The 20,485-nt window shown below is 45.7% G+C and overlaps 1 long non-coding RNA gene across 1 annotated transcript in view; it reads right to left on the bottom strand.

The window, feature by feature from the left end:
* Nucleotides 1–20,485, bottom strand: part of LOC139250271 (uncharacterized) — a 90,719-nt gene that overhangs the window by 57,388 nt on the left and 12,846 nt on the right. The window contains exon 2 of the long non-coding RNA XR_011591280.1: nt 17,472–17,575. This is a non-coding gene — a long non-coding RNA (uncharacterized lncRNA). The remainder of the gene's footprint in view (nt 1–17,471; nt 17,576–20,485) is intronic.

Below are 20,485 nucleotides of genomic sequence, written 5' to 3'. Positions count from 1 at the left end.
GCAGGCTTGAGAGGGGCTGAATGGCCTGCTCCTGCTCCTGTATGTTCCTAAGAAATAGTGGACAATTCTGAGGTTTTATTTGTTAAATCGTTGTAACAACTATAGCAACTGTGAAGAAGACCTGATAGGTCTAATGTCTGCTTCTAGAAACTGGGCGGCGATTGAAACATCACGTGCTGTGCAGAGATCGTCACATAGTCCTCTGGCTGGGCGAGGCTGCATCAGTGATCTTTGCACTTAGTTTAAGGCAGCCTCTCCTGCTTGTGTCCGTCACTCTCCCCCGCCCCCTGATTGCCTTGTTGTGCAAGCTCTGGAAATGCACAGTTCTGGAAATGCACAGCAGGTTTTGTCAGCATCAGAAATAATGTTCCATTAATTTTCTTGGCTGAGTTGTATATTGCTTGCAAGGGATTCTCTAGAATAGGTCAAAGTAACTACCTTTTCTTACAAATTCCTTTATTATAAGATCACCCCATTTAAAAACCTAAATGTGATGTCAACCTTGGCCTGGTGATAACGCTCCCACCTCTGAATTAGAAGTTTCAAGCCCCCACTCCAGGGACTTGCCACTGGGCTGGCAGGTCAGCGCAGGATCAAGGGTGTGCTACACTGTCGGAGGTGCCATTTCTCAGCCACAATATTAAAGCGAAGCCCATCTCCCTGCTTAGGTGGATGTGTGAGATCCCATAGCACGATTTGAAGAAGAGCAGGACAATTCTCCCACCAGCAAACACATCTTCTCCGCTTCCTGAAGGGACCATTCCCTCCCTGACACTCTGGTTCACTCTTCCAGCACCTGCTCTTCTTCCCCTGGCACCTTCCCATGCAAGTCCAAGAGTTGCAACACCTGCCCATTCACTTCCTTCCAAACCATGGTCCAGGGCCCCAAACACTCCTTCTGGGTGACAGACATTTACGTGTATTTCCTCCAACCTGAAATACTGTACACATTGCTCGTAGTGCAGTCTCCTCTATGTCGGAGCGACCAGACGCAGATTGGGTGATCACTTTGCCAAGCACCTCCATTCTGTACGCAAACGTCACTTGACACTTCAATTCACACTTCTACTCCCACTCCGACCTTGCTGCCTTTGGCCTTCTACACTGTTCTAATGAAAGTCCAGATACACAACGTATTAGGCACTTTGCAGGGCTCTGGCATTAATATTCATTTTGACAACTTTGACCGAAGACATTGTTTTCTGTCCCCGCCATAAACTCTGTTCCCTAGACACTGACTCCACCCCTCTCCCCAACTCCTGTCTGAGGCTGAACCAGACTGTTCGCAACCTTGGTGTCATATTTGACCCTGAAGTGAGCTATCGACCACATATTGCAGCATAACTAAGACCATCTATTTCCACCTCCGTAACATCGCCTATCTCTGCCATTGTCTCAGCTCATCTGCTGCTGAAGCCCTCACCCATGCCTTTGTTACCTCTCGACTTGACTATTCCAACGCACTCCTCCCATATTCTACCTTATGTAAACTAGAGGTGATCCAAAACTTGCACCAACTCCCGTTCACCCATCATCCCTGTGCTCACTGACCTACATTGGCTCCCGGTTAAGCAACGTCTCGATTTCAAAATTCTCATCCTTATTTTCAAATCCCTCCATGGTCTCGCTCCCTCCCTATCTCTGTAATTTCCTTCAACCCAACAACCCCATGTGATGTCTGCGCTCCTCTAATTCTGCCCTCTTGAGAATCCCTGATTATAATCGCTCAACCATCGGTGGCCGTGCCTTCTGTTGCCTGGGCCCCAAGCTCTGGAACTCCCTCCCTAAACCTCTCCATCTCTCTACCTCGTTTTCCTCCTTCAAGGTGCTCCTTAAAACCTACCTCTTTGACCAAGTATGTAGTCAACTGCACTAATTTCTACTTATGCAGCTCAGTGTCAAATTTCTATCGCAAAATACTCCTGTGAAGCAGCTTGGGAGATTTCACCACGTTAAAGGCATTATAAAAAAAACAAGTTGTTATTGTTTAGACCTTCAGTGTAGCTTCCGATTTAACTTTGCCAGGAAGTGCTGGAGATGTGGGATGTGTGTGTCCACATTTCAGTGGCGTGAATGGGGTAGAAGGGATTAACAGGTTGATACTTGAAATGAGGAACCGCTGTCACAACCGTCGATTTAATGATTAAAAAAGCCACCAGAGGCATAATTTTTATGAAATCCTAAGATGAGGCTCTCTCACTTTATTAATGTCATGCAAGAATCAGACTCCATTCTTCCAGAAATACCGATATTTATATAGCGCCTTTCACAACTTCAGCATGTCCCAAAGCGCTTTACAGCCAATGACGTACTTTTGGAGTGTAGTCACTGTTGTAATGCAAGAAATGCAGCAGCCAGTTTGCGCACAGCAAGCTCCCACAAACAGCAATGAAATAAATGGCCAAATCTTCAGCTTTAATGATGTTGGTTGAGGACACCATGGAGAACTCCTCTGCTCTTCTTCAAAAAAGTGTTATGGGATCCTTTACATCCACCCGAGAGGTCTTATAGAATCATAGAAGCACAGAAATTTGCAGCATAGAAGGAGGCCATTTCGGCCCACACTGCATCGGCCAACAAAGAGCTATCCAGCCTAATCCTACTTTCCAGCTTTTTGGTCCGTAGCCCTGTATGTTACGGCACTTCAAGTGCGCATCCAAGTATTTTAAATGTGATGAGGGTTTCTGCCTCTCCCACCTTTTCAGGCAGTGAGTTCCAGAGCCCCACCACCCTCTGGGTGAAGAAATTTCCCCTCAAATCCCCTCTAATCCTCTTACCAATTATTTCAAATCTATGCCCACTGCTCGTTGGCCTCTTCTCTGAAGGACGGCACCTCCGACAATGCAGCGCTCCATCAGCATTGCATTGGGGGATATCAGCTTGGGTTTCGTGGTCAAGTCTCTGGCGTGGGACTGAAACCTGCTGCCTGCTGACTCAGAGGCGAGAGTGCTGCCGACTGAGCCAAGGCCGACACTGGAAGCCGGATGATACTGAGGTAGAGTGGGCACTCGATGAGTATAATACTTGCGTGTGCAACAACTGAACGTGTAGGACTGTACGACTATTGCCAAACCAAACAATATGTTGTGTTTAGATTAACACCAACTGTATAAGTGTAAACTCTAACCAGTGTTCACCTCATAAAAAATTATTCGGAGTAAAGTTTCCGAGACTCTGTTGCCAGCACAAAATCTTGGAAAATGTCCAGAAAATCGAGTGAGCCGTGAATTGGTTGGGGTGATGACCACGGCAAATTCTCTGCTCTGTGTGTCCGGAAAGCGAGATTCTGCACACCCTTAGAACCATAGGTCTACAACAACAACACTACTTGAATTTATATAGCATCTTTAATGTAGCAAAATATCCCAAAGCACTTCAAACGTAAAAGTTGAGCAGCTTGAAAAAGGTTATAAAACCAATGGTAATTTAACAAGAAGTTGTCTGGTAGAGATGTTGCATATAGAAAACGGGTAATCAGGAATACAAATGATAAACCATGTAACGTGTTAATGCAGAATTTGATGGTGATCCAGTGGGTAAGAGCTAGTTTGGAAAAGCTTTTTTTTGTCGTGGAGATGCCTTTGTGACGAGACCATTCTAGTTCTTCCTGTTGTTCTCAGCTTTAGGCTGGAATAATTTCAGTTAATCCAATCCTGTATTCCAAGAATAAAAGGATCTGGGAATGAAAAGAGTCCATTTATCTCTGATCAGACAATTGCCAGATACGTACTTATTCCATTTCCCTATCTCATTATGTACTATTTTAATTCCATTTAGAAATAACTCTAAATGTTCCTTCCGACTACACATTTATGCAACTCTTTTCAAATTCGTTTTAATCTAAGGATAAGGGGTGAGCCATTTAGGACCGAGATGAGGAGAAACTTCTTCACCCAGAGAGTGGTGAACCTGTGGAATTCTCTACCACAGAAAGTTGTTGAGGCCAATTCACTAAATATATTCAAAAAGGAGTTAGATGTAGTCCTTACTACTAGGGGGATCAAGGGGTATGGCGAGAAAGCAGGAATGGGGTACTGAAGTTGCATGTTCAGTCATGAACCTATTGAATGGCGGTGCAGGCTCGAAGGGCCGAATGGCCTACTCCTGCACCTATTTTCTATGTTTCTATTATGAAACAAAATTTGACACCGAGCCACATAAAGAGATATTAGGGCAGGTGAACAAAAGCTTGGTCAAAGAGGTAGGTTTTAAGGAGCGTCTTAAAGGAGGAAAGAGAGACGGAGAGGGTTTAGGGAGTTTGGGGCCTAGGCAGCTGAAGGCACGGCCGCCAATGGTGGAGCAATTAAAATCGGGGATGCGCAAGAGGGCAGAATTGGAGGAGCGCAGACATCTCAGAGGGTTGTGGGGCTGGAGGAGGTTACAGAGATAGGGAGGGGTGAGGCCATGGAGGGAATTGAAAACAATGACAAGAGTTTTAAAATCGAGACTTTATCCGACTTTTCTGCCGAAGTTTTGGCAGATCTGGGATGGGCAGAGGTGGAAAGAAAATTGAGGATTTGCCTCCCAGCCAGGAGTTAATCCCATCAGGGAGCACTATGCCCGCCACTATATGGGTGGACATATGTAAAGAGTATGCCAATGAGGCAAACTGTCCCCATAGCCTTGCCCACCATTTGCATTCCTTGAATGATGGGCACTGGGGCCACCTGTGGGTCCTACTGGACAACTTTCAGATATTAGTGGATGGGGTCTCGATCAAAATGAGAAGAAGAACCTGTGCAATAGGGGATATTAGGAGAGGTGACTAAAAGCTTGGTCAAAGAGCAAGTTTTACTGAGAATCTTAAACAAGGAGGTGGAGAGGCGTAGAGCATTAGGGAGAGAATTCCAGAGTTTCGGCATTGATGGCTGAAGGCATGGCCACTATTGGTGAGGTGAAGAGAATAAGGGCATTGCAGCGAGGAAGATCAAAGAGAGGGTTGACACGATGACGCAGCCTTGCTTGACCCCGGTCCGGACGGGTCTGTGGTGGATCTGTTGGTCAGGATCACGGCTTGCATGTCGTCATGGAGCAGGCAGAGGATCGCGACAAACTTTTGGCGGCAGCCAAAACGGAGGAGGACGCTCCATAATCCCTCGCGGTTAACAGTGTCAAAGGCCTTTGTGAGGTCAAGGAAGGCCATGTACAAGGGTTGGTGCTGTTCCCTGCGTTTCTCTTGCAGTTGTCGCACCATGAAGATCATGTTCGTTGTACCCCATAGTGGACGGAATCAGCATTGTGACTCTGTGCAAGCGAGCCGCAGGTGGGCAGAGGAAACGTTTCAAGGACACCCTCAAAGCCTCCTTGATAAAGTGCAACATCCCCACCGACACCTGGGAATCCCTGGCCAAAGACCGCGGAGTCAGAAGGTCGTGGAGGAAGAGCATCCGGGAGGGCGCGGAGCACCTCGAATCTCATCGCTGAGAGCATGCAGAAATCAAGCACAGGCAGCGGAAGGAGCGTGCGGCAAACCAGTCCCACCCACCTCTTCCCTCAACCACTGTCTGTCCCACCTGTGACAGAGACTATAATTTCCGGATTGGACTGTTCAGTCACCTAAGAACTCACTTTTAGAGTGGAAGCAAGTCTTCCTCGATTTTGAGGGACTGCCTATGATGATGATGATGGTGAAGAGAATAGGGGATGGACAAGAGGCCAGAGTTGGAGGAACTTGGAGATCTCTGAGGGTTACAACTGGCTAGAGCAGGTTACAGAGATAGGGAGGGGCGAGGCCATGGAAGGATCTGAACACGAGGGGACTGGGAGCCAATGTAGGTCAGCGAGCACACACAGGTCTCATTCGCTTCTAGCAAGATCTGGAAGCCATAAGATCATAGAAAGGTCCTGCACAAAAAGAGGCCGTAAAGTGTTTTCTCCTAGATCCACCTGACCTCATCCCACTTTCCTGCTTGCTCCCTGTACACTTTGATAGTCCTCTCTTTTTTAGGAATCTTTACTGGTTTGTGGTGGAGAACTGCACATTCCAGCCACCTACTGTGTGCAAAGATTTCCAACCTTGCCTTTAGTTCTTTTTGTGAATTTCTTCAGTTTGCGTCGTCTTGTGAGCGGCCTTTTGACTATATTTCTGTTTGTGCTTTAAAGAAAAAAAATGAAAGAGACTTGCATTTATATAGCGCCTTTCACAACCTCAGGACATCCCAAAGTGCTTTACAGCCAATGAAGTACTTTTGGAGTGTAGACACTGTTGTAACGTGGGAAATGCGACAGCCAATTTGCGCACAGCAAGCTCCCACACACAGCAATGTGATAATGACCAGATAATCTGTTTTTGTGATGTTGATTGAGGGATAAATATTGGCCAGAACATTGGGGAGAACTCCCCTGCTCTTCTTTGATATAGTGCCAAGAGATCTTTTACGTCCACCTGAGGGAGAAGACAGGGACTCGGCTTAACATCTCATCTGAAAGACGGCACCTCCGACAGTGCAGCACTCCCTCAGTACTGCACTGGGAGTGTCAGCCTAGATTTTTGAACTCAACTCTCTGGAGTGGGACTTGAATCCACAACCTTCTGACTCCAAGAGGAGAGTGTGCTACCCGCTAAGCCCCATGGCTGACTATTGTATGGTATTTTTTTGAAAGGGAAAATAAGAATGCATCATCTTGCCAGTACAAGCACGTGAACAGAACAGAAATCCCCTAAATTCCGGCGCACTGGAACTTGAAAGAAAATCCCACTTAACAAACTTGTTAATGTGAACATAAATCTCAGTCAAATTGATTGTGCAATGACATTACTTTAAAAGTCCAGGATTACTTACAGTAGTTTCGAGGGAGAGTGCTGGACTGGCAGAAAGAGAGAGAGAGAGATAGATGCTCCACTACACAGAACTCTGAAACCTTGCATAAGTTAAGGATGAGGAATGATTCTGGATTGCAGTCTTTATTTGGCGGCTCTCGGTTTCTGAGAGCGTGGTTTCACAATCTGATCGGGCTTAGAGTGCGTGAACAAGAAAGGTTGCAATTCCAATATTTCACAGCACGGTAGAAGACGTTATGGTAATTGATTGCCATTCTAGGCAACAGGCAATTCTGTAACTGGGACTTACATAGGATTACACAGGATGCACAGCACAGAAACAGGCCATTCGGCCCAACCAATCCACACCGGAGTTTATGCTCCACTCGAGCCTCCTCCCGTCTTTCCTCATCTAACTCCATTACCGTAACCCTCTATTCCCTTCTCCCTCATATGCTTATCCAGCCTCCCCTTAAATGTATCTATGCTATTCACTGCAATCACTCCCTGTTGTAATGTATTTGCTTCATGGGTTCTTTGCTTAAGAATTCATAGCAACACATTGCTATTAAGAACTAGTTGGTTTATGAACAAATGTTTAACAATACCAGGGCATCCACCACGCTCTATCTGCATACATCATTGTAGATGACCTAGACCCAACTGGCTGGGGTTTTATTGAGTCCTGTGAACATCACATGACTGGCTAAGCCACTCACAATGCAACAGCTCTACAAACCTGTGAGCATACTCACAGGTGCATACATAACACCTGTGGTAGTGAGTTCCACATTCTCACCAATCTCTGTGTAAAGAAGTTTCTTCTGAATTCCTTATTTGATTTCTTGGTGACTATTTTATATTGATGGCCTTTAGTTTTGCTCTTCCCCATTGTGTGTCTACTCTATTAAAACCTTCCATTATTTTAAAGACCTCTATGAGGTCACCCCTCAGCCTTCTTTTTTCAAGAGAAAAGAGACCCAGTCTGCTGATTGTTTCCTGATAGGTATACCCTCGTGTGCCCGATATCATCTTTGTAAATCTTTTTTGCATCCTCTACAGTGCCTCTATATCCTTTTTATAATATGGCGACCAGAATTGTACACAATACTCCAAGTGTGGTCCAACCAAGGTTCGATACAGACTTGGCATAACTTCTCTACTTTTCAATAAACCCTAATGCTTGGTTTGCTTTTTTATGGCCTTATTAACCTGCATCGCTACTTTTAGTAATTTGTGTATTTGTACTGCGAGATCACTTTGCTCTTCAACCCCATTTATAAATAATATGTGACCTCCCTATTTTCTTTTTCTTTGTCAGTGAATTGAGATGGCTTGGTAGGAAAATTGTCCTGTGCTATACAGCGAGAAAGCAACCCGTATTATGTTAGCCTGATTAATGTCTTCCGTCTTAATGGGCTGAAAACTGAGTGCATTGCAGCTCCAACATATCCGCACTGTCACACAATACTCCCTTTCAGCAGATGGTTAAGAACGACCACAATCACTGTAATCTGATGGTCCATACTGTAGCTGAATGAGAGTTTTTTTATTGGTTCATGGCAGAGCTGTGTACGTTCCTGCAACATAATGTCCCTTCCTAAAGTTAGCGGCTGGGAACGATAGTGTTCTCTTTGGCATTTCAGCTGCACAGACACTGGCTCACGGCCAATGTCTGACTGGGGCGAGATTTTGTTCAGTACCATTTGTACCAACAACAATAAAAACAATTTAAAAATGGATTAATCTCAGGCCAGACTGGCGCGTGCAGGTCTCCATGCAGGTGGGCAGCTTTTAAAATACAGGGAATAATTACCATAACATACCTGTAGAATGGGGTGAGCCTTTGGCCTGGTGGTAGCAATTCCACCCCAGCATCAGAAGATGAAGATTGCAAGCTCCGCCCCCGACAGACCCAGCAGGTGGAGACTAGAATATGTAGGAGCAAGAGTGGACTGGACTCCATTTGTTTTTTGTACAGTCACTAAACTGCATACCCAGTCCGTTGATTCAACAACTTTTGTGATGATTTGTCGATTTTCCAAACGATCGAGTTCCTCTTTTAGCGTTTGTTTGATCACTATTGGCACCTGCCTGGGTGGCATTACAAAGGCCTTTGATACTGTTAACCACGAGGATCTATGGAGCATCCTCCTCCGCTTCGGATGCCCCCAAAAGTTCGTCACCATCCTCTGCCTGCTCCACGACGACCTGCAGGCCGTGATCCTTACCAACGGATCCATTACAGACCCAATCCATGTCCGGACCGGGGTCAAACACGGCTACGTCATCGCCCCAGCCCTCTTCTCAATCTTCCTCGCTGCCATGCTCTACCTCACAGTCAACAAGCTCCCTGCTGGAGTGGAACTAAATTACAGAACCAGTGGGAAGCTGTTCAACCTATCCAGCCCCAGGCCAGGTCCAAGACCACCCCAACCTCTGTCGTCGAGCTACAGTACGTGGACAATGCCTGTGTCTGCGCACATACAGAGGCTGAACTCCAGGACATAGTTAATGTATTTACTGAGGTGTATGAAAGCATGGGCCTTACGCTAAACATCAGCAAGACAAAGGTCCTCCACCAGTCTGTCCTTACCGCACAGCACTGTCCCCCAGTCATCAAGAGGCATGGCGCGGCCCTGGACAACATGGACCATTTCCCATATCTCAGGAACCTCTTATCAACAAGAGCAAGCATTGATGACAAGATGCAACACCGCCTCCAGTGCGCCAGTGCAGCCTTCAGCCGCTTGATGAAAAGAGTGTTTGAAGAGCAGGCCCTCAAAACTGCCACTAAGCTCATGGTCTACAGGGCCATAGTAATACCTGCTCTCCTGTATGACTCAGAAACATGGACCATGTACAGTAGACAGCTCAAGTCACTGGAGAAATATCACCAATGATGTCTCCGCAAGATCCTACAAATCCTCTGGAAGGACAGGCGCACCAACATTAGCGACCTCGACCAGGCTAACATCCCCAGCATCGAAGCACTGACCACACTTGATCAGCTCCACTGGGCAGGCCACATCGTTCGCATGCCAGACACGAGACTCCCAAAGCAAGTGCTCTACTCGGAGCTATTTCATGGCAAACGAGCCAAAGGTGGGCACCCTCAAAGCCTCCCTGATAAAGTGCAACATCCCCACCGACACCTGGGAGAACCTGGCCAAAGACCACCCTAAGTGGAGGAAGTGCATCCGGGAGGGCGCTGAGCACCTCGAGTCTCATCGCCGAGAGCGTTCAGAAATCAAGCGCAGGCAGCGAAAAGAGCGTGCGGCAAACCTGTTCCATCCACCCCTTCCCTCAACGACTATCTGTCCCACCTGTGACAGGGACTGTGGTTCTCGTATTGGACTGTTCAGCCACCTAAGGACTCATGTTAAGAGTGGAAGCAAGTCTTCCTCGATTCCGAGGGACTGCCTATGATGATGATGAGGGTGGCATTACAGCTGGTGTGGCTGATTCATTAAGTTCAAGGTGAACTGTTCCTGGCATGTGTCCAAGTCCCTTAAACACATCCGGATATGCATTGTTGACATCAGTCTTTGACGCTAGCGAGACGTTTGCCCTGTTCGTAGTTTGCGATTTGCGTGGTTCATTTACCACCGCGATATTCTGATGCTGCACTTTTATCAGTTGTAGCTGTTGAGCAGTACGTGAGCCAATCAGTGGTGTACTTTGGCCCTCAATGATCACAAAGGGCACAATGTACTTTTGCTTGTTCTTTGTAGTTTCCAGTGGCGCACTACAAGTGCCTACCACTGGAATGGTTGCATGGTTGTCATATAGTGACAGTATTGTCTTAGATTCTTTTATCTTTAAGCCTTTAGGTAGGTATAAAATAAACATTTTATTAAAAAATAAAATAAAAATCTGGCGTAAAAATAAAAAAGGGAAGGTGGCTCAACCGTGGCTATCAAGGGAAATCAGGGATAGTATTAAAGCCAAGGAAGTGGCATACAAATTGGCCAGAAATAGCAGCGAACCCGGGAACTGGGAGAAATTTAGAACTCAGCAGAGGAGGACAAAGGGTTTGATTAGGGCAGGGAAAATGGAGTACGAGAAGAAACTTGCAGGGAACATTAAGGCGGATTGCAAAAGTTTCTATAGGTATGTAAAGAGAAAAAGGTTAGTAAAGACAAACGTAGGTCCCCTGCAGTCAGAATCAGGGGAAGTCATAACGGGGAACAAAGAAATGGCAGACCAATTGAACAAGTACTTTGGTTTGGTATTCACTAAGGAGGACACCAACAACCTTCCGGATATAAAAGGGGTCAGAGGGTCTAGTAAGGAGGAGGAACTGAGGGAAATCTTTATTAGTCGGGAAATTGTGTTGGGGAAATTGATGGGATTGAAGGCCGATAAATCCCCAGGGCCTGATGGATTGCATCCCAGAGTACTTAAGGAGGTGGCCTTGGAACTAGCGGATGCATTGCCAGTCATTTTCCAACATTCCATTGACTCTGGATCAGTTCCTATCGAGTGGAGGGTAGCCAATGTAACCCCACTTTTTAAAAAAAGAGGGAGAGAGAAAACAGGGAATTATAGACCGGTCAGCCTGACCTCAGTAGTGGGTAAAATGATGGAATCAATTATTAAGGATGTCATAGCAACGCATTTGGAAAAAGGTGACATGATAGGTCCAAGTCAGCATGGATTTGTGAAAGGGAAATCATGCTTGACAAACCTTCTGGAATTTTTTGAGGATGTTTCCAGTAAAGTGGACAAGGGAGAACCAGTTGATGTGGTATATTTGGACTTTCAGAAGGCTTTCGACAAGGTCGCACACAAGAGATTAATATGCAAAGTTAAAGCACATGGGATTGGGGGTAGTGTGCTGACGTGTATTGAGAACTGGTTGTCAGACAGGAAGCAAAGAGTAGGAGTAAATGGGTACTTTTTAGAATGGCAGGCAGTGACTAGTGGGGTACCGCAAGGTTCTGTGCTGGGGCCCCAGCTGTTTACATTGTACATTAATGATTTAGACGAGGGGATTAAATGTAGTATCTCCAAATTTGCGGATGACACTAAGTTGGGTGGCAGTGTGAGCTGCAAGGAGGATGCTATGAGGCTGCAGAGTGACTTGGATAGGTTAGGTGAGTGGGCAAATGCATGGCAGATGAAGTATAATGTGGATAAATGTGAGGTTATCCACTTTGGTGGTAAAAACAGAGAGACAGACTATTATCTGAATGGTGACAGATTAGGAAAAGGGGAGGTGCAACGAGACCTGGGTGTCATGGTACATCAGTCATTGAAGGTTGGCATGCAGGTGCAGCAGGCGGTTAAGAAAGCAAATGGCATGTTGGCCTTCATAGCGAGGGGATTTGAGTACAGGGGCAGGGAGGTGTTGCTACAGTTGTACAGGGCCTTGGTGAGGCCACACCTGGAGTATTGTGTACAGTTTTGGTCTCCTAACTTGAGGAAGGACATTCGAGCTATTGAGGGAGTGCAGCGAAGATTCACCAGACTGATTCCCGGGATGGTGGGACTGACCTATCAAGAAAGACTGGATCAACTGGGCTTGTATTCACTGGAGTTCAGAAGAATGAGAGGGGATCTCATAGAAACGTTTAAAATTCTGACGGGTTTAGACAGGTTAGATGCAGGAAGAATGTTCCCAATGTTGGGGAAGTCCAGAACAAGGGGTCACAGTCTAAGGATAAGGGTAAGCCATTTAGGACCGAGATGAGGAGAAACCTCTTCACCCAGAGAGTGGTGAACCTGTGGAATTCTCTACCACAGAAAGTAGTTGAGGCCAATTTACTAAATATATTCAAAAGGGAGTTAGATGAAGTCCTTACTACTCGGGGGATCAAGGGGTATGGCGAGAAAGCAGGAAGGGGGTAATGAAGTTGCATGTTCAGCCATGAACTCATTGAAAGGCGGTGCAGGCTAGAAGGGCTGAATGGCCTACTCCTGCACCTATTTTCTATGTTTCTATGTATCTAAGAGGTAGCACATTACATGTGGCCCTACAATCTATTTGCATTTTTACCATTTGATCTTTAATGGAGAAGGTAGCCATAATCTTGTTAGGATACTTTCTGTCAGCTTTGTCCTTGATAGTGCGATCTACTTTACCAAGCATCTGTACAATCATAACTCTCTTCATATAGTGTGTGAACGTTTGGCTTGCCCTGATATTTAAGGTTATGTGTCGACTTCTGCCTTGATCCAATTTGTCTGTACTTTTGAGAAAAGTGATATAATTTGCCACAATTTGTGCAGGACTTCCATTATACAGGGAATTTAATTTTTGACAGCTCCTGTTTTTTGCCACAATATCTGCAATTGTTCGTGAACTCTTTGTCTGTGAATTCTTTCTTTGTGGGTCAGGGTTTCTGTCTGACAGCTTTGACATCTTCAGTCTGTTTTAGTGAGCTTCATGGATTTCATTTGCGCAACTGCGACCTCTGTGGCTTTACAGAGCATCACTGTTAGATCTCTTAATTTCCAATGAAATATGAACTCCGATTGTCGTTTTAATGTCACTTTATTTTGGCAGACAGCAGTAACAAGCTCTTGGCTTTAAGCCAGGACTTTGTCCTTCTGAGACCACATGGTCAAAATGGCTGTACTTATACCTGGATCAATTTACAGAAAAGAACTCGCCTTCTTTGACCTTATTGGCTCAATTAATAGTCTTTTAACCTTTTAATTGGCTCGCTACCCAAGGTCCTAAAATGTCAAGTTGATTGATGACTTAATGCAACATGCTCCCACTCACGTAGCATCTCTGACTTGGTGTCTGTGCTTTCTCACAGCCTGTCTAAATGCAGCCTGTTTGAATTCTCTATCAATCACACATTTATCGAGTGTTAGGCTTGATTCTTGCAACAGCCTCTTACGCAGAGTGTTATCAGGTATTCTGCAGACTATGTGGTCTCTGATGAAATCATCCCTCAAATTGCCAAAATCACATGATGATGCTAGCTCTCTCACTTTCACAAGATATCTGTCAAACCGCTCGTCCCCTTGTACACAGTTGTTAAACTGGTACCGTTCATAGATGGTGTTGGTTTTACCTTTACAGTGCTCTTTCCAGAGCTTCAAAATAATCTCAATTTACTTCTTGTCTTCCTCTGATTTGTAGGGAAGATTATTGTGGATATCCTGGGCATCGCTGCCAATGGCTGTAATATACGTTGCAACCCGAACTCGATCTAGTTTTTCCACAATATTCGTGATAATTTCATAGCTGTCCCACAGCTGTTTTGAATTTTTTCTAGTTGCCTTTCAAATCGCCCGTCACCTGCGATGGAGGTGGGAGAGGAATGTGCGCGGGAGTTGGCACCGTGATGGTCATGATAGCTCACTACAGTTTAGGACTTGGAGTTTGTCACATACATGTACTCAGTTCAAATACCCAGAAGACTAGAGCAAGTCTAATAGTAAAAGATCATGGCCATGTAATTGTAGAAATACTTTTTCAATCGAGGCTCTACAATAACCTATGCCACTTTAAGTTTACTTTACTAATGCCTCTAGATTATTTTACAAGCTTATGACTATTTATCACCCATCACGGATCCACGCGCAATGTGTAGGAGCACGCTCTGCACTGCTTCACGCCAATTTCGATCGGTTCGAAAAAGTCTTACAGTTCCAATATTTTAGTCGTAGCTGTGTTCGACGAAAGATCGGAAGTCTTTGCTTCTGACACCATATTTTTTATAGTTTCTTGAACACTTAGTTCAACTTAACTCTCTTGATTTGGGAGATCTCAGACAGTCTGAGGCGTTCCTTCACAGACCCTCTCTCTCAATACAGTTCCCTATACCTCCCAGCTAGAGGGCACTATACATTATCTCATTACAGCAGAGAGGTCAACAACCAGGGGGCATAGATTTGAAGTAACTGATAGGAGGTTTAGCGGGGATTTGAGGGAGAACTTTTTTCACCAAGAGGATGGTGAGGGTCTGGAACTCACTGCCTGAAAGGGTGGTAGAGGCAGAGACCCTCATTGCATTTAAAAAGTATCTGTACTTGGATGTGAACTTGAATTGCCATAACCTACAGGGCTACAGACCAAGAGCTGGAAAGCTGCATAGCTCTTTGTCGGCACGGACATGATGGGCCGAATGGCCTGCTTGTGTGCTGTAAATTTCCACGGTTGTATGATTCTAACCAGAGCTTTATATAACTGTAGCATAACTTCTGCCCCTTTGTATTCCAACCTCCTTGAGATAAAGGTCAACATTCCATTGGCCTTTTACATTATTTTTTATACTTGCCCACGTTTAGTGATTTCTGTACTTGGACCCCTAAATCTTTCTGCTCCTCTGCGATCTCTAAATACTGAAGTTGACATCCAGTGGGGTATCGACTCTCCGGTGTCCTGGACAATATTTATCCCTCAACCAACATCACCGAAACAGATTGGTCATTACTGTTTTTGAGACATTGCTGTTTGCAAATTGGCTGCTGCATTTCCTACCACCATCATCATAGGCAGTCCCTCGGAATCGAGGAAGGCTTGCTTCCACTCTAAAAATGAGTTCTTAGGTGGCTGAACAGTCCAATATGAGAACCACAGTCCCTGTCACAGGTGGGACAGATAGTCGTTGAGGGAAAGGGAGGGTGGGACAGGTTTGCCACACGCTCTTTCCGCTGTCTGCGCTTGCTTTCTGCATGCTCTCGGCGATGAGACTCGAAGTGCTCAGCGCCCTCCCAGATGCACTTCCTCCACTTAGGGCGGTCTTTGGCCAGGGACTCCCAGGTGTCGGTGGGGAGGTTGCACTTTATCAGGGAGGCTTTGAGGCTAACCTTGTAACGTTTCCTCTGCCCACTTTTGGCTCACTTGCCCAAAGTAGGCGCTCTACTCGGAACTCCTTCATGACAAGCGAGCGTTTCCTACATTGCAGCAGTGACTACACTTCAAAAATTACTTTGCTGGTTTTGAAGAGCGTTGGAACTACCTGAGATTGTGAAAGCCACTATAGGCCTTTCGTTTTTACTTGCACACAGCACGTAGCTTCGCTGAGCCATATCAGGGCTGAATGGTACGCTGTTCTTCTTCTGATTAATTAGATAAGTAATTGTAAGTAATTTGTAAGTGGCTTAGGCAGGCCAGAATATTTAATGAATAAGCACTCTGACAGGAATAATCGCATTCAGTCAACATGAATAAAGGACTCTTTATGGACTATCTGACAAGGAATTTCAAAAAGTTAGCGTCACACGTTCCTAATAATGGGAAATTAAATATACATGTGCAATTTCTAACGCTGTAACCAGTGTAAGATGGTGGGACCTGTCAGAAGCACAGCTATCTGTGAATGGTTTAAAGGGCTCCCTTGTTCAAATGTTCATCCTGTAAAACTGCTGCCTACATGTGCAGATAGGGAGCACGGTAGAATAGTGGTTATGTTACTGGACTAGTAATCCACGCGATGTTAGTTCAAACACCACCAGTTTGTAAATTTGCATTCACTGAATGAAATAAACCTGGAATAAAAAAAGCTAGTATCAGTAATGGACCACAAGACTAATTGGAGTGTTGGATAAACCCAACTGGTTCACTCATGTCTTTTGGGGAAGGAAACCTGCCGTCCTTACCTGGTCTGGCCTACATGTGACTCCAGACCCACACTTGACTCTTAACTGCCCTTGAAATGGCCCAGCAAGCCACTCAGTTGTATCAAACCACTCACCACACATACACCAGCAGTGCAAGGGTGATAAATGCTGGCCTTGCCAAAGACGCCCATAAATGAATTTAAAAAAAAGATGTTTATGGATAAAGTTTCACTTATACGTGCGACTGAAGTGCACAGCTCGGAACAATGACTTTCGGGATGTCAACATCAGGGCATCAACACAGCATACCGCTGGTGTACACTCCATTGGCACATATATTATATTTGCCTTAAATTGTGTAGGTCAATGCAACAATTCAAATGACCTCTCTTAAGCTTTTGGACCGATTCCAAACTTTGGGTTACGAACAAAAATTGGGTGAGAATTAATTTGCCTTTATATAGTGCCTTTCACATCCTTAAAGCATTTCACAGCCAATGAAGTACTTTTTCAAGTGCACTGTTGTTGTTTAGGCATCATTAGTGCAAATTAGTGTTCCATCATTCGTACAAACAATACTTTCTGCCACCAAATATTGTCAGCACATGGAATGGGAGGGGGGTGGGGGGGGTAACCTCTGAGCCCTAAGGAATTCTTTGAGCCATCATTTGACAGTTACTGTGAGTTTGGAATTCCTCCAGTCACATTTGAGTTATGCAACCAACGTCGCAGGTATTCAGTCAAAATCAAACCCCTTTCGGCAACTGTGGCTTAATGAGCCTTATCAAGTCACGGCATGTGTGGAGGTATTCTGAATTGAATAACATGTAATTTATAATCCTGCTAAAAAGCTCCAATATCATGCAAAGGTCAATATGTCGATCTTTTGCCATTGAATTTCAAGCTGTTGACTCAATGCACAGAATCTCACTTATTGGTCACCGTGGGTCATATTTGCCTCCATGCTACTGTCAGCCAAAAAGTCGACTTGAATAAAAAGTGATATCATATCGGTCGAAAGCATTTGCAAATTATCCATCTTAATCCCCCAAAACAGAAGGAAAGATGACTTTTATGCCCTGATCACTATCGATTATGGATGTAGCCTTGTATTATGTATGCCCCCAACTGAGGAGATGCTGAATGGCCAATGGATGAGCAGAAGAAGTAGGGAAGGCGCACTCACAGTAACCCACGATGATCCAAACGGGAAACGACTGAAAATCAGCAGCTTTAAAACTCTGTCCATATTGATCTTTTCACATCTCGTCGTCACCTCTTCCTCAGCAACTTGAGTTGGAAAGAAAGAAAAATTTACATTTATATAGCGCCTTTCACGACCACCGGACCTCTCAAAGCACTTTCCAGCCAATGAAGTACTTTTGAAGTGTAGACACTGTTGTAATGTAGGAAATGCAGCAGCCAATTTGCGCACAGCAAGCTCCCACAAACAGCAATGTGATAATGACCAAATAATCTGTTTTTGTTATTTTGATTGAGGGATAAATATTGGCCAGGACACCGGGAAGAACTCTTCTTCAAAATACAGCCATGGCATCTTTTACGTCCACTTAAGAGAGAGCAGATGGGGCCTCGGTTTAACGTCTCATCCGAAAGAGATTAAAGCCCTGGAACTGTTTAAGAGGTGATCAGAATATGATGGAGGGGGGAGGGGAGGGGAGGGTGGGAGAGAGGTGGGGGAGGGGAGGGTGGGGGAGGGGTGGGGGTGGGGGAGGGGAGGGTGGGGGAGGGGTGGGGAGAGGAGGAGAGGGTAGGGGAGGGGTGGGGGAGGGGAAGGTAGGGGAGGGGAGGGTGGGCAGACAGAAGAGGGCGAGTTAAATGGACAGAGTCCACACTCTCACCTTTTCACCGGTAACAGAAAGGTCCGTACAGTGCTGACTTTTAAAATGGAGCCAGAATGTGTCCCATTCCAGACACAGTTTGACAGCGAACGGAGAAAGAACCAAATTTAAACCTGATTGCAAAACAGAGCCTGGAATTTGTGACGGGAAACAGGGAATAATCGGAATTGTAAATAAATCGTTTTTTTGGTCATAACCAACCTGGAGGTGGCGGACATCGCTTAATGACAGGCACATCGCTAAGGTAATCGCACTTTAATGAGGTGCGAACAACTGCTTGAACAACAACTTGCATTTATATAGTACCTGTACTGTAGTAAAATGTCCCAAAACACTTCACAGGAGTGTTATCAGACAAACTTTGGCACTGATGTTAGCGCAGGTGAACAAAAGCTTGGTCAAAGAGGTAGGGTTCAAAGGATCGTCTTAAAGAAGGAGAGAGAGGTAGAGAGGTGGAGCGGTTTAGGGAGGGAATTCCAGAGCTTAGGGCCCAGGCAGCTGAAGGCTGGTGGAGCGATGGAAATCAGGGATGTGCAAGAGGCCAGAATTGGAGGAGCGAAGAGATCTCGGAGCATCATAGAGCTGGAGGAAGTTACAGAGATTGGAAGGGGCGAGACCATGGAGGGATTTGAAAACAATTTTAGTAATTTTAAAATCGAGGCATTGCCGGACTGGGAGTCAATGTAGGTCAGCGAGCACAGAGGTATCGGGTAAACAGGGCTTGATGTGAGTCAGGATGTGGGCAGCAGAGTTTTGGATGAGCTCAAGTTTATGGAGTGAATTGCTCAAAGTAGTCAACGTGCTTAATACTTGTTTAAGTGGCACCTTTGCAATTGACGCCTATGCTGATGGCAAATGGTTAGTGTCATGTATGTAACCTTTATGTAACAACACTGCAATACTGTATATACGTAAGAAATGCACACCTTGACCACAGGGGGTGAACTTGTGGGAGACACTCCTCACCTGGTCATCCAGGTATATAAAGGGAGGTCCCACTAACGGTCATGACTTCTTGGTTCTATGAATAAAGGTTCAGGTCATGGAGTGGCCTTGTCCATAGAATGTGCCTCATGTGGATTTGTGGTATTGTGTAAGAACTTTACATTGGCGATGAGAAACGGGAATCAACGACCCACGAGAATGGCCACCGGCAGCACAGATGAATGGTACTATATTGGTGAGGACTGGGATGATTTCATTGAGAGGCTCCAGCAGAGTTTTGCCACGAAGGACTGGCTGGGCGACAAGCGAAGGGCTCATCTGCTGATCAGCTGTGGACCTAAGACTTACGCGCTCATGAAAGACCTGCTAGCACCCGAGAAGCCGACGGACAAAACCTTCGAAGAGCTCAGCAAACTAATCGGTGAGCACCTCAAACTGGCAAGCAGCGTACACTTGGCCCGACACAGATTCTATACACACCGACGTCGGGAAAGACAGAGCATACGGACCTCTGGCACTTGGCCAACCTCTGTAAGTTCGCAGATGCCTGCAGGGGGGGAGATGCTAAGGGATTTCTTTATTGAGGGCATCGGTCATGCTGGGATTTTCAGAAAGCTAATTGAGACCAAGGACTTGACCTTGGAAGCGGCGGCGTTGATGGCTCAGACCTTTATCACAGGGGAGGAGGAAACCAAGATAATATACGCGTGCAATTCTGCCTCCAATGTGGCAATGGACCAGGGAGTCAATATCATAAATGCGACACAGAGACCCGCAGGCAGGCAAGGGCAGTTCGAGACACCCCAGGCAGCAATAGACCCAAGAGTAAGTCTCCAACAGAGACAATGGCAGTCTGAACGGACATTTACGCCCCCCAGTGGACAATGCGGCCCAGGATGGGGCCATTGATACCCACTAACAGGGTGCTCAAGAGCAGTCAAAGGGACAATCAGCGAGGAATGCCTTGCAATAGCTCTTTTTGTTCACAGCAATGGGAATCTCAGTTCATGCTGGAGGTGTGGGGGCAGACATGCTGCCAGGACTTGCAGGTTTCAACAGTTCATCTGCAGAAATTGTAACCTCACTGGCCATTTAGCCAGAATGTGCAGAAAGCCTGTAACCAGGCTAATATACGAGGCGGATGAACCAGATGATGGGTCTGCGAGGCATGACGCTTGGGGCAAATCAATGGACGCTGAAGTTCAGCGGGTTCATGTGGCAAACATTCACAGCTCATATACCAAAACGCCACCTATGATGATGAAAGTCCTATTAAATGGCATCCCTGTACGCATGGAGCTGGACACGGGGGCCAGCCAGTCACTCATGAGTGTTCAACAATTCGAAAAGCTGTGGCCACTTAAAGCCAGCAGACCCAAACTAGAATGCATTG

This window comes from Pristiophorus japonicus, chromosome 2, assembly GCF_044704955.1.
Source record: "Pristiophorus japonicus isolate sPriJap1 chromosome 2, sPriJap1.hap1, whole genome shotgun sequence".
Lineage (NCBI taxonomy): Eukaryota > Metazoa > Chordata > Chondrichthyes > Pristiophoridae > Pristiophorus > Pristiophorus japonicus.
This window is presented reverse-complemented; position numbering and strand designations above follow the sequence as displayed.